Source organism: Thalassophryne amazonica, chromosome 12, assembly GCF_902500255.1.
Source record: "Thalassophryne amazonica chromosome 12, fThaAma1.1, whole genome shotgun sequence".
Lineage (NCBI taxonomy): Eukaryota > Metazoa > Chordata > Actinopteri > Batrachoidiformes > Batrachoididae > Thalassophryne > Thalassophryne amazonica.
The window spans coordinates 17,040,466-17,055,184 of record NC_047114.1 but is presented as its reverse complement, the minus strand read 5'-3'; positions in this window follow the sequence as shown (position 1 = coordinate 17,055,184).

Here is a 14,719-nt window from a genome sequence, read left to right as displayed (position 1 = left end):
ATAAAATCGTCCCTGAAAGCCATATTAATTTTTCGAACGGTGTCCACCTGGAGGTCTCTCACAGTTTCTGGAAAAAAATTGATGCAGCAAAGCTCCAAAATCGTTCAGACATTTATTCGCAATAAAAATCCGCCGAGAGGGGTGGACCACACCTCACTCAAAGCCTGCTCACAGGCGAATGACGCAACCGACAGGAGTGAAAAAACTCACGCATGCGCACAAGGGCTCAAGCTTGTCTGACGCAATCACACGTGATTCAAATCCATATGGTTTTTTAAAAAAATAGTAAGGTCTGATACTTTTCTAATAGACCTCGTATATTGTCATTGCATGTCTGCATTAGAATTCTGGTGGCACTTTCCAAACAGGTATACACAAAACACCAACACAGTGGTAGCTTTAAGAAAACAATGAACAGCTTCACAGGATGGCAAGACCTTGCTAAAATACCAAATAAATTAAATAGGAAATGAAATAAAACTCTGGGGTTCTGCCGGATGGTCCAACAGCTGGCATTGGAGCTCTGCTATCTGTTGGCTTGTAGCCCCAGTGGTATCAGCCGGCCTGGATGTGGACTCGGTGTGGGTTGGGGTGTCCGTGTCTGACTGGATGGGCGTGGATGTGTGCAGGTCCAGGTGGTCACCGTCAGTGTCGCTGTCAGTCTGTGCTGAGGTTCCATGTGTGGCAGGTGGGCCTTCCCTGGCCTGGATCTTGGCCCTCTGCATGTATATATAGTCTAGTTAAATAGTAATTAATTGGCTGGAGATCCTGGCCTATTAGGCAGTTGGATGCACAATTAGAAATAACAAGGTGTCCAACATTCACCCCGGATGCATATTATACCTATTTTCTGTTCATGATTACTTTCAGTACCTGAAATGACAGTCTCTCCTCAGCTGTAATTAGGGAATAACCCTGTTGTGTCTGATGATTTGGGACCGTAATCCAGCATTAATGTCCGCAAATCAGACACAAGTGGGTTATTCCCATTCTAATCCAATTCCATCGTTTGCACGGTTTATTTTTCTGTGAGTAATTCGGTCGGCGAAGCTTACCGTAGCAACAGCGTCTCCATGCCAAACTGGAAATTCAGTGAGCAGACCCACCCATTTCTCCATCTCGTCAACTGCATTGAGTAATTCTGTATCAGAATCCACATCAGTACTTTCATATGATAGATTAAATTCACCCATTTCGGCATAGTCGTCGCTGCACTAGTTTCTCTCGCTCTCAGCTTACAGCACCATTACTGACATCTGCGTAGCAACGTGGTCAGGGTGCGGAGTAATACATCAAATGTGAAACGATTGAATATTTTGCCACCGTCAACACTATATTTTATGGTCTGAAATCTCACACGATTAGCCAATCAGGTTCGCGAAACAAATGTAATTGGAGTAGAATTATGTTTTTGTCTTTCCCTAATCCATCACATATGGTGGCTCAAGCTACGTGTGGAGGTCTTTGCATTGTTCATTATTTATTTGCTATATTGCTTTTAGTAATTGCAGTCATTGCTGACCAAGACAAATGATGCTGTAATGTTATGCATGAGGTCTGACAACAACCCTGTCACCAAAGTTTATATTACTAAACACCAGTGGTGGGCACAGCTAACCAAAAAGTTAGCTTCAATAATTAGCAGTTAGGGGATTAGCGGAACTGTGCCCACCACTGCTAAACACTTACCTAATTTGTATCTTACCAGAATTGGTGACACCAGAATTAAATAACATCATCATATATTGTGTGTGTGTATATATATATGTGGAGTTGGCAGCTTAGCATCCTTTTGGTTTATTTTGATTGTGCCTGTACCTGGATGTGTTGCTGAATGTCAGTGGTGCCCAAAGTATTCCAGAAAGGGCCAAGAGGGTGAAGGTTTTCTTTGCAGTCACTGACTCCAGCAAGTGATTTCACTGATGAACTGGAAGCACTCGGAGAGCACAAACCTCCGCCAAGGCCATAGGGTTACTGACGTCACATGGAATACCCTTTGGCAAAGAGACTTTTTCCACGTTGTTTCACGCATCTACTGTCATGTTTCAGATTCAGTGGCTAAACCCTTAAGCCCCGTTTACACATAGACTGTTTTGTCGGTGGGTAGTATGTAGACTAAAGTTCGCGGTAGTTCCGGCTGTTTTCGCGGTGGAAAGGGGTGGAGCATTTCGCCGGCGTTTTGACCGCTGTACTATCCGCAAATAGGCGGATAAAACGCCGCTAAATCCGCCAAATAAAGCAGCGTTTTGACGCCGTAGCATCCGGCACACGTCAGGCAACAGGGGTTAATACCCAGTTTTATCCTTTATCGTAGGTTAAGACGTGCGTGAGAACGGCGGTGTTCTGCTGCCTCCGATAATGCCCTGTGTACCGCTGGTTAATACCCAGGTTTTTATCCAGGCAAATCCTGCGTTACTCCAGGATCATTTGCATATAGGCACTGCTCCCAGAGTATAATAGGCTGAAGCAGCAGGAATACATGCCTCTGTCACTGCAGGGGGAGGGAGATCATCCTCAGCCTTTTCTTCTCCTTCCTTTCCCCCTCCTCAACGCGTTGCTCCGTCTCCACAAATTCAAATTTCAAATTTATTAATTTATATAGCGCCAATTCACGACAAAATCGTCTCAAGGCAGTTCACAACATAAAAACAGTTAAAAATTTAAAACACAATAAAAACAACCATAAAAAAAACAGCAGTAAAAAAGTACAAGATTAAAAACACATCATAACACTAATGATAAAACAGGGAAAATAAATGAGTCTTTAAACATGATTTAAAGGTCTCCACAGTGTCCGACTGCCGAATGTGTGCCGGCAGGTCGTTCCACAGAGCTGGGGCACGATAGGAGAAAGTTCTGTGACCGGCAGACTTCTTATTCACCCTGGGAACACACAGAAGTCCTGCACCCTGAGAACGCAGGGCCCGAGCTGGTACATAGGGGCTTATCAAGTCAGCCAGATAGGGAGGTGCAAGTCCATGAACAATTTTATAAACTAAAATCAATACTTGAAAATCCAATCTTGCAGAAACAGGAAGCCAGTGCAGGGACGCCAAGATTGGCGTAATGTGGTCAAACTTTCTGCTCCGTGTCAAAAGTCTGGCAGCAGCATTCTGAACCAATTGAAGACCCCTGATCCTGGACTGCGGTAAGCCAGAGAATAGAGCATTACAATAGTCCAATCTAGAAGACACAAATGCATGAATCAAAGTCTCAGCATCAGCCATAGACAGAATAGGACGAATCCTCGCTATATTTCGCAAATGAAAAAAGGCAGTCCTTGTAATGTCTCTAATGTGGAGATCAAAGGACAATGCAGGATCAAAAATTACTCCAAGGTTCCTCACTTTATCCGTATGATGTATAACACACGGACCTAAGCTAAATGCTAGCTGATCAAATTGATGCCGATATCTCGCTGGACCAAAAACCATAACCTCAGTCTTATCAGAATTTAAAAGTAGGAAGTTACTAGACATCCAACTTCTCACTGATGCAAGACAATCCTCCAAGGACTTTATGTGAGTAAGATTACCAGCAGTTATTGGCATATTCAATTGAGTGTCATCAGCATAGCAATGAAAGGGAATCCCAAAACGCCGCAATATATTCCCGAGGGGTGCTACATAAAGAGAAAAAAGCAAGGGGCCCAAAACGGATCCCTGAGGAACCCCAAACTTCATGTCTCTACGATCGGAGGTACCATTACACAATACACAGTAGGAACGACTAGACAGGTACGACGTCAACCATGCAAGAGCAGTTCCAGTAATCCCAAAGTGATTCTCCAGCCTATTGAGTAGAATATGGTAATCCACAGTGTCAAATGCAGCACTAAGATCCAGCAGCACCAGGACCGTAGTGATATCCGAGTCCATTGCTCGCAAAAGGTCATTCACTACTTTAGTAAGTGCCCCACCACAGGTCTCCCCTCTGCTTCTGAACCAGACCTCTTGGTTTCCTTCTTCTTTAAGTCCTTGCCGCTGCCAACTTTCTTTTAGGAGGCATACTGGAGCTTCTCTGCAAAAATATCTGGAGCTGGCCGCGAGAGGCCTGCATGCAGCGCGCTAGCGTTTTTATACTGACTGCCGCCTATCAGCCGTTTGGAATGCCGTTTTAACCAGGAGGTGGCGTTTAGAACGGCGTACTGTCCGCTAGTGCCGCCGTTTTGTCTGCCTCTGTTGCCGGTTAAAACGCTGTTGTGTACGCCGATGTGGGCTCTATCTCCATTTTATACGCCGTTGATTAGGGATACAACGCCGGCCGCCAAATAACGTCGGTGTAAACTGCGGCACTACAGGAAGGGACAGGATGAAACGGCGATTAAAAAGTATCAAACGCCGTTGTTCGCGTTGTCTCTGTCGTCACGCGAATTCTCCGGGAGCGCTCCCAGAATTATTCAACATATTGAATAATTTTTTCGACAATTCCCGGTGAAGCCAGAACTAAGCCACGCCCCCTAGCGCCGGCATTAACAACGGCATTTGATCCCAAAGACGGCCTGGAGGAGCCAAAAACTCTTCCGGGACGCTTCCGGGAGCTCTTACCGTCTATGTGTAAACGGGGCTATAGATCTTCAGCAAATGTATTTATAAAGAGAAACTGCATGAACTACACAAGTTTTTTATTTTCTAATAAGTTTATTCAATGAGGAGAAACAAATGCTAAATTATTGTGTTGTAACTTCATTTTTGTTCAGCCTTTGTGACCCGTCTTCAAGAAGTCAGATGCAAAAATGTTGAAACTGGCCCTATCCTGCAATGATAAAGAATCCTTTAAAAAACTTACTGGATCCGGATTGTGTTCCAGATCATTACCAGAATTTAATGACTTCTAAGGTAGGCCAAGATGCACCCCTGGTAAAAATTTCATTGAAATACGTTGAGGATTTTTTGAGTAATCCTGCTAACAAACCAACCAACCAACCAACAAACGGACACGACCGAAAACATAAACATAACCTCCTTGGCGGAGGTAATAAGGGCATCTCTACTAAGGTGCATGACAATTTACAAATAGTAGTGCCTTTATTATTTTTGTTAGACATAGCAACAATCCAGTACTTCTTTCCATGTGGATTGGTGTGATCAAAACTATCTGGACCTGAATGTTGCAAAAACAAAAGAAATCATTATAGACTTCAGGAAATGTAAGAGTGTTCATTCTCCTAGCATCATTCATGATGAAGATGTCCAGATACTGGAGCAATAAAAATATCTGGGAACCATTTTTGATGCTAAACTGAGATTTGATGACAACACAGAGGCCATCTGTAAAAAACACAGCAGAGGATTTATCTGCTGCGCAAACTTTGATCCTTTGAAGTGAGTGAGAGGATCCTCAGAGTCTGTTACTGTTCCTATATAGAGAGCCTGCTCACCTTCTCCTTTGTCTCCTGGTTTGGTCGTCTGTCTATGAAGGATAAGAATAGCCTGAACAATATAGTGAAAGCCTGTTCAGAAATAATTGGCGTCCAGCAGAGAGACCTAGCATCACTGTGGGAAAGTCGTGTCATGACAAAAGCCCAGCTGATCATTGATTTAGATCAGACACACATCTTATCATTAGGCTTTACACTCATGCTGGGCGGCGCTATCAGATGCCCCAGATGAGAACTAATCCCTATTCAATGTCCTTTATTCCTTCTGGGATTGTAGACTCCTGAACACTGGCTGAGGATTTTGTCTTTGTTTTTAACCTTGATTCTGTGATTGTCATTTAGCATATATTTATGTAAATGTTATGTTTGTGTTTTTATGGTTGGCCAGGGGGTCTGCAATGAATTGCCCTTTAAGGGACTAATAAAGTATTCTGATTCTGATTCTGATTATGTACTCAATCGTCTTTTTGTTTCATGTTCGAAATCAATACATATGGATTTGTAATGTAATACAGCGACATAGTAGTAGCAAGGTCACATCTGCCACTCTTTTTCAGGCCTCTGCCGCATTTTTTCAGGCCTTCTGCGTACTCTGGCAATATTTACACAATACACACAACATGTCCACAACACATGGATTTAATGCAATATTTACACTGGCGGTGAGTCTCTTCTTCGTCTGGGCAATGAGGTGCAGCCTGAGGAACCCAAAGTGGCGCAGGATCCAGGTGTCCCTTGCTGTCAGTTCCTGGGCTCCTGTGCCAGATGGTGTCACCTTCAGCTTGCCAAACCTCGTCCTTATGTTCATGTACCACTTGTGCAGTTGTTTGCCACTCTTGCCCATCTCCTAGACCTTCTACTTCACAGCTCATACTTATGTGCCTTTGCGCATGTAAGTGCAGATGTTTGTTGTTCAATAGGTACTCTTGTTCTGAGGTCTGGAGCCAGTCAACCATCTCCTGTTCTTGCACCTTGGTGAACTCGGCAGTCACCAAATCACATCTCCAATTTGCTAGACACGTGGCAGGCTCACCAAGGGCACGCTGGCTGTCGGCTGCAAGGTCCAGTGCTGGCTCCAGGTCCTGGCCAGCTTTGGATTGCGTAGACCCAGGAGGGGTGCCTGGGATGGCTGGTACCAGATGCAGTGCCAGCGGCGGTGGTGTTCCAGGCCCCTGATGCAGGTCAGGGGATGGCTCAGTTCAGATGCCATTCGTGTTGCATGGGGGGCCACTCAGGACATTCAAATGCCATTCATGTTGCATTGGGCACCCACTTGGGACATTCTGGGGGCACTCACATGCAAACCGCCTCATCTGTACCACACCCAGGGCTTTCGGCCGGGGTCTGTATTGGCTGGCCATTCTGGTATATCAGCTGTCCCCGGACAGAGTGCTCCGAATCCTGTTGAGTTGCCATTTTGAATGCTTCAAATGCAGTCAGACTGCAACACGACTGCACTTTGACCGCCATTCAAACTTTTCCCAGTTTGAATGCACCTCGGCAGTGGTGTGCAGGTGCTCTACATTCGTGCTGGCTGTGCAAATATACCCAACTGTGTGGGATGCACTCAAGAATGCTGTACGAGGATTTCGCGTACAGAGCTAAATCAACTCAAAGCAGTGTAACATCAACAGTTATTGGAGTGAAACCACTTGCATTGAAAAGATAGTGTCGCAGACCGAACGGTCCTCTGTCAGCCCTGCCTTCACTGCGCTTATGTCATCAGTCGCGATTCACTGATAATCACCTGGTTTCTGCTTCAAACTGCACTCCAGTCATCATCTATCTCAGCAACAGATAGCTGAAGCTTTTGTACAACAATCCTGTCAGCATAAATTCAGCATTATTCCATAATAACAGACGGAGGAAGTGATCGGAGCCATGCAGCTGCACAAGCTGTTAGCTGATGCCTTCACTGCATGTCAGGCATTTCAAAGCGTCACCGTTTAAAGCCTCGTTTTTGCTTAAAACTGCCTCGTTCTGCTTAAAACTGACTTTAGAATGATTCAAGAGGTTTTACCGTGTCATCTGATGGTTAATGACCTCATAATCCCATTAATCCATTTGATCGCTTTGGGTGGAGAGACTGTGGAGGTTAGGCTCCAGTATGACAAGAGATGGGTATTGATAAGATTTTACAGATATCGATACCATTATCAATTCCGATTCCTTATCCATTCCCTTATCGATACCGCTTGTGAATTTTCTGTGTATCTGTGTAGGCTCTCAGTTGTCCAGGTGGTTTCCATAGTAGAGAAGCTTGAATCTTCGACTGGACTGGGTTGCTTGACGCGAGGACGTTTCGCTTCAAATCGCAGAAGCTTCCTCAGCTAAAATTCTTGCTCTGGTGGTCTGACTTCTGTCTTGACTCACCAGAGCAAGAATTTTAGCTGAGGAAGCTTCTGCGATTTGAAGCGAAACGTCCTCGCGTCAAGCAACCCAGTCCAGTCGAAGATTCAAGCTTCTCTACTAATTTTCTGTGTACTAAAAGTAGGCTTTACAGGTTTTCTATGTCAACAACATTTTATTGCGTCTTAAAGTAAATAAATATGAAATTGGTCACTGGATCCTTAAAGTCTGGACATAATAAACTCTACACGGTGGATCCTTGATAAAGTAAATAAATATGAAATTGGCCACTGGATCCTTAAAGTCTGGACATAATAAACTCTACATGGTGGATCCTTGATCTCTGGACATAAATAAAAATAAACAAAATCTGTAGTTTTTGTCAAAAGCATTTCCTTTCAGGCATTATTGGCATGAATGTTTTTCCATACATCTGAGCTGAGCTCTTGCAGCTGACTGCTGCACGTCAGGATGTAATTCATAAAGAATGCAGGCCGTCTCAAAAAGTTTTAGTCGATTGTAGTTTATTGTCTGTATTACAGCTTTTGGAAAGAGGTGAGTCACTTTGAAGTTATTACTTCCGACCAGACTCTTTCTTGGCAGAGAGCCGCGCAGCGTTTGGAGTTGTGCAAACGGAACGGAGGACGATTCTTGTTTCTTGACTGCAAACAGTCCTAGTTAGTGACTTTAATCCGCACAAAGTGACTCATGATTGACATTTTAATGGCTTTGAGAGGAGTTAAGAAACAGACTTGCTGCTTCTGAGGAGCAGCAAATCAAAGAACCAATGAGCCAGCGGATTGAAGCACTGCTTCATTGGTTCATGCTTCACAGTGTAGTTGCAATCAACATAGAGAAATGATTTTTCCCGACAAACACCCTCAAAAATAACGGCAGCTCTGAAGGGTTGATAAGGGAATCATTAAGCAAAAAGACTATTGATGTTGGTGTATCGAATCATTTCTTAACGATACCCAAAAAGAACCGGTTCACGATACCCAACCCTAAGCATGACACATGCACAGTAGAGGCAGGGCGGACCAATGTTTAGGGGGTGGAATGTTCAGTCTGCGACAACTGTCAAGCTGATTCACTCTATGATAGAGTGTCAGAAGGTCAGAAGAATAAAAATCAGTCATATTACTTTGTCACTGTATATAGGCCTCCTGGCCCATATTCTGAATTCTTAGATGAATTTGGTGCATTCATCTCTAACTTGTCAACTAGTGTAGATAACATTCTGATCATTGGTGACTTTAACATTCATATAAATAAGCCTTCTGATCCCCTCTGCAAATCATTTATGGAAATTGTGGATGCATTAGGATTTCGGCAATGCATTCGGGATTCGACGCACATTAGTGGAAATACCCTGGATCTGGTTCTCGCACGTGGTATTGCTGTCACGAATATTGACATCATGCCTCTTACATCAGTGGTGTCTGATCACTCACTTATTAAGTTTACAGTTTCGCTGCCATGTTTAGAGGAACAACAACCTTATGTATCATTATGGCGATGCATCAACTCCTCAACTAAGACTGAACTTGAAGCTAGACTGCCTGATGTCTTAGCTTCACATTTGACAAATACCCAGTCAGTAGACAGACTTGTGAATAGTTTAAACTCAGTGCTCAAAACTACACTCGACATGATTGCACCCCCTGTGTTAAAACCACGCTTCCCCAAATCACAGTCACCTTGGTTCAATGATTATCTGCATGACCTCAAGCATAAAGCAAGAGGTCTAGAACGGAAATGGCATCGTTCAAAATTAGTAGTATTTCACCTTGCGTGGCGTGATGCTATCTTAGACTATAAGCATGCATTATTGGCTACAAAGCGGACTTACTACTCATCAACTGATCAACAAAAACAAGCATAACTCAAAGTTCTTGTTCAACACGGTGGCAACACTTATGCATGGACAACCACCTGTAGTTCGTTCTCCTTTTACAGCAAAAGATTTCCTGGATTACTTTGGGAAGAAAATAGAAGACATCAGGTTAAACATATCCCGGCATGCCTTAACCCAGCCACTACACCCTGCTATTGAGGTGTGTGTCACTACTGAGGTATTACCTAGATTTACAGAATTTGATAGTATCTCACTAAGCATGCTGACAAAACTCATAATGTCAACAAAAAGCACAACCTATTTATTTGATCCTATACCAACAAAACTGTTTAAGGACCTGTGGCCCACTCTTGGACCGGCTGTGCTGGAAATGATTAATCGTTCTTTAACTTCTGGATCTGTTCCTAAATGTTTCAAATCTGCAGTGATTAAACCATTACTTAAGAAACCTAATCTTGACCCTAGTGTATTGACAAACTATCGGCCGATATCAAATCTATCATTTTCTCTAAAATTCTGGAAAAAAGTGGTGTCACGGCAGCTCGTAGACTATCTTACTGAGAATAATCTCTTTGAGCCATTGCAGTCTGCTTTTAGAAAATATCATTTCACAGAGACGGCTCTCACTAAAGTGGTGAATGATCTTCTGCTTACAATGGATTTGGACACCACTACGGTTCTGTTGCTGCTAGATCTCAGTGCTGCATTTGATACAGTGGATCATCATATTCTACTTGATAGGCTGGAAAATCATTTTGGGATTACTGGGAGTGCACTTGCATGGCTGACATCATACTTGACCAGTCGTTCTCACTGTGTTTTGTACAGTAACACTACCTCAAACTTTAGTGACATGAAATTTGGGGTTCCACAGGGGTCTGTCTTAGGCCCCCTGCATTTCTCCCTTTATATAGCACCCCTTGGGCACATATTGTGGCATTTTGGGATTACCTTTCACTGCTATGCAGATGATACTCAGTTATACATGCCGATAACTGCTGGTAATGTTGGGAAAGTGTAGGTACACGGACCCACAACAGGGGGCGCAAATGAACGGACAATGGAGGAAGTCAAATAACAACACTTTACTGTTGTGAATGGGCACAACAAATACAACAGATTACAACAATGGACAAAAAGCCAAATCACAAAAGGTGTCGTGTGGGCAGGCTCGAAGATAGGAGACGTCTGTCCAAAGCAGAACCGGAACCACACGATTTCCTCCGCCACCAGACCCCGGGAATACTGGAGCCGCCAAGTCCCGAATTCCCAGGTGGCCACTGCCTCCGCGTGTCGGACCTGGTACTGCTGGCGAGGAACAAAGAAACAATTAAATGTGGGCGCGTTTGCACCCAGCAATCCGCACGGCAGGAAAACTACCTCCACCTCTTGTTGGAAAAGGAGTCTGTTATACAACGCACAAAAGTCACAAAAGGTTACTGTCACACAGTTAGCTGAGAATGTTACCTTCCAGGTAGAACGATATCTCGGCAAAGAGGTGGAGACGTGGTCCTGCTGATGTACCCCTGCTGATCAGATGATTGGTAACAGCTGTTGCAGGTGATGCGTGACAGCTGTCACCCTGGCTGCTCCTGTGAGGCGGCTGCGCCCTCTGGTGCCTGGAGCCCGCACTCCAGACATGGCGCCCTCTGGTGGTGGGCCAGCAGTACCTCCTCTTCTGGCGGCCCACACAACAGGTAATCTCGTTCACATAAAATCCTTAGAAGATTGCCTTGCAGCAGTGAGAAGTTGGATGTCTAGAAACTTCCTACTTTTAAACTCTGATGAGACTGAAATGATGGTTCTTGGTCCAGTGAGACAGCGGCATCAATTTGACCAGTTAACGCTCAGCCTCGGCTCGTGTGTCATACATCACACTGACAAAGTGAGGAACCTTGGGGTAATTTTTGATCCTTCATTGTCCTTTGGCCTCCACATTAGAAATATTAATAGGACTGCTTTCTTCCACCTGCGAAATATAGCGAAGATTCGTCCCATCCTGTCTATGGCTGATGCCGAGACCCTGATCCATGCATTTATCTCTTCTAGATTGGACTACTGCAATGTTCTATTTTCTGGTTTACCGCAGTCTAGCATTAGGGGTCTCCAATTGGTTCAGAATGCTGCAGCCAGACGTTTGACACGAAGCAGAAAGTTCGACCACATTACACCCATTTTGGCATCCCTTCACTGGCTTCCTGTCCCATTGAGATCAGATTTTAAGGTTCTGCTACTAACCTATAAAATTATTCATGGACTGGCACCTCCCTACCTAGCTGACCTAATTAAACCTTACGTTACGGGCTTTACCTTCTCAGGGTGCAGGACTACTTTGTGTCCCTAAGGTGAATAAGAAGTCTGCGGGTCACAGAGCTTTTTCTTATCATGCCCCTGTTCTGTGGAATGATCTCCCTGCGTCAATAAAACAGTCAGATTCTGTGGAGATTTTCAAGTCCAGACTTATGATGCACTTATTTTCCCTTTTATATGGCTAGCATACTGGTACAGTTTTGTTTTACACTTTTTACTCTTTTAATTAATTTATTAGTAATTGGAGCGGGCTGCGGCCTCAACTTTACCTAAATTCTGGGTCTTTTAGTGAAGTTTAGGGCTAGTGGCTGGCGATCACCTTAGTATTTCTGTTTTCCTTGTTGTTTAATGCTGGCAAATTATACAGTATTTTTTTTTTTTTTTTTTTTTTGTCTTTCTGATGCCTGATTCTGTTTTTTCTCTCTGTTTAAGGTGCAGCTCCATCCAGAGATGGGAGTTGTGTTCGTGTTGACGATCCTCCTGTCCTGTGTGTCAATAGCATTTCTTGTATAGTCGTCTGTGAATTGTTCTGTGAATTGTTCTGTAATTTGTTTGTAGCATGGCCCAAGCAGAGGGTCACCCCTTTGAGTCTGGTCTGCTTGAGGTTTCTTCCTCAGAGGGAGTATTTCCTTACCACTGTTGCTCTTGGGGTTGGTAAGGTTAGACCTTACCTGTGTGAAGCGCTTTGAGGCAACTCTGTTGTGATTTGGCGCTATATAAATGAAAATAAATTGAATTGAAACTGAATTGAAAAGTGTAATTTACTCTATTTAGACTTGGATCAAATGCTATTCCAGCAGAATGAATTGTACTCTATCTGCTGCACTAATAAGCCAACAGAGCATGAACCAGCTGATGTCTGTTAGCTTAAACATGTGTACATAAGGCAACCCAAATTAAAGGAGAAATGCTGATCTTAACAACCTGGACCTCATTTCTAGCATAAAATATGGTAGTTTACTCACCAATATAAGTTTGGTGTGATTAGAAGTCCATAGTTCAAACAACGTGTTTAGTGCAAATCTGAAGCAAACATTTTTCTTCTTCTACTAAGGTGGATTAGAACGTTTTGTGGTACACAGCACAAACTACTGGACAGGAGGAACCTAGCAGTCAATGTGACTCACTAATTTCAAAATGCAAGTCTTTCAACCAGACGTGTGGTGCTGTGACATGTCAATCATCTGTGTCCAATCAGATTTCAGGGGAGTCCAGTGAAGCCCTGGCCTCTGCTCTAGCTCCACCCATGCCAGGAAGTGTTCAACATTTCCTGTTTCACTGTGACTGAAAAGTTGGCACTTCCTGTTTGAGTGTGAGCTTGCCACTGATCTCGTCTGGCAATCCAGGAAGTGTTTGACATTTGAACATTTCCCGTTTTACTGTGGATTTGAAATTTGGCACTTCCTCTTTAGGACGCCCTGTACCACGAGTGAACTCTGCGACGCTTTGCTCATATTATTATTATTATTAGTAGTAGTAGTAGTAGTAGTAGTATCATTATTATTGTTGTTATGTTAAAAACAACAATTGCCTCGTTGAATGGTATATTCCAGCTTTCACCTCATGAAATATTCATTCCATTGAAAGAATGTAAAAACATTCCTTGTTTTATATAACTGCTAAAATAGATCCTTGTAATTTTATATTATATTAATTTACAAACAACAGAAAAGGCACTTACATTTTGGTGCGTCAACACACTGACTTTGTGTACATCCAAAAAAAAGACTGTTCCTCACTCCAGCAAAAAAATCAAGTCAGAAATTTGTCCAGCTTTTGTGCATCACTGCTGATGCACAACAATCCAACACAAACTTTAAATAGGAATCCAAAAGTAATTCTGGCAATGAAGTATGCCATGCCGTGCTCCGACTTTGTGTATTTCCAAAAAAAAAAAAAAAAACCTGTACCTCCTCAGTGCAGTGAAAAAAAATCACATCAGAAATTAGTCCAAATTTTCATTCTAACTTCCTCCTAACAGCTCTTCATGCCTCCAGACAGCTTACAGCGCAGTGGATTTGTTTTCTGTGTGCGTGTGTGTCTGTGTGTGTGTGCTCGGAGAATTAGCACCATCAAATAGCGCCTCCAAATCGTCATCCGTCAGCAAAACAAACTCTGCATGTTTACCTTAACGCTGCCCCCACTACTGGGCGGGCTGTGCAGCATGCAATGGTACCAAACGTATGGAACCAAATTGCACTTTAAATGGAACCAAACTGCACTCTAAATGCAACGCAACACAAATGGGACAAATAATCCATGTCATGTGACACTGAAAGCACCAATCAAATGACAATGATCCACTCAACTGTTATATAATAAGCTCTGCTATATCTCTTAGTGGCACATCAGGTAAGTAACTATTCTTCCAAACCTTATCTATTGCACAGACTTGTGAATGTATGTCCCAAAGTGCCTGAGTTTTCTGTTTGTGTAGGAAACATCTGATGAGACACGTTCTTCCCACTAAGTCCCTCACACTGGGCATTTTCTCTGGAGCATTGTTTTCCTTGCACTTTGACCTCCCACCTGACTATGTCTCCTTCATGTCTGACTGCAGTTTTTGACATCCTTTTAGGCAGTAAGGTGTAGTTTTACCAACTGACCAGCATTTTACTTTCTCACTTTGTTTACCACAACTTGTACAACACTGGGACTTTTCGCAGTTGCTGGTTGCTCCACATTCCCTTGAAGCAACCTCACTTATGCTGCGTTTACACATAACGACGACGAGTCACAAATGCCACGAAGTATACATTGTTGGCCACGAATGTGATGATTCAGTGCAGAGGCATCAGGTGCCCCCAGGAACTGTCGCGACC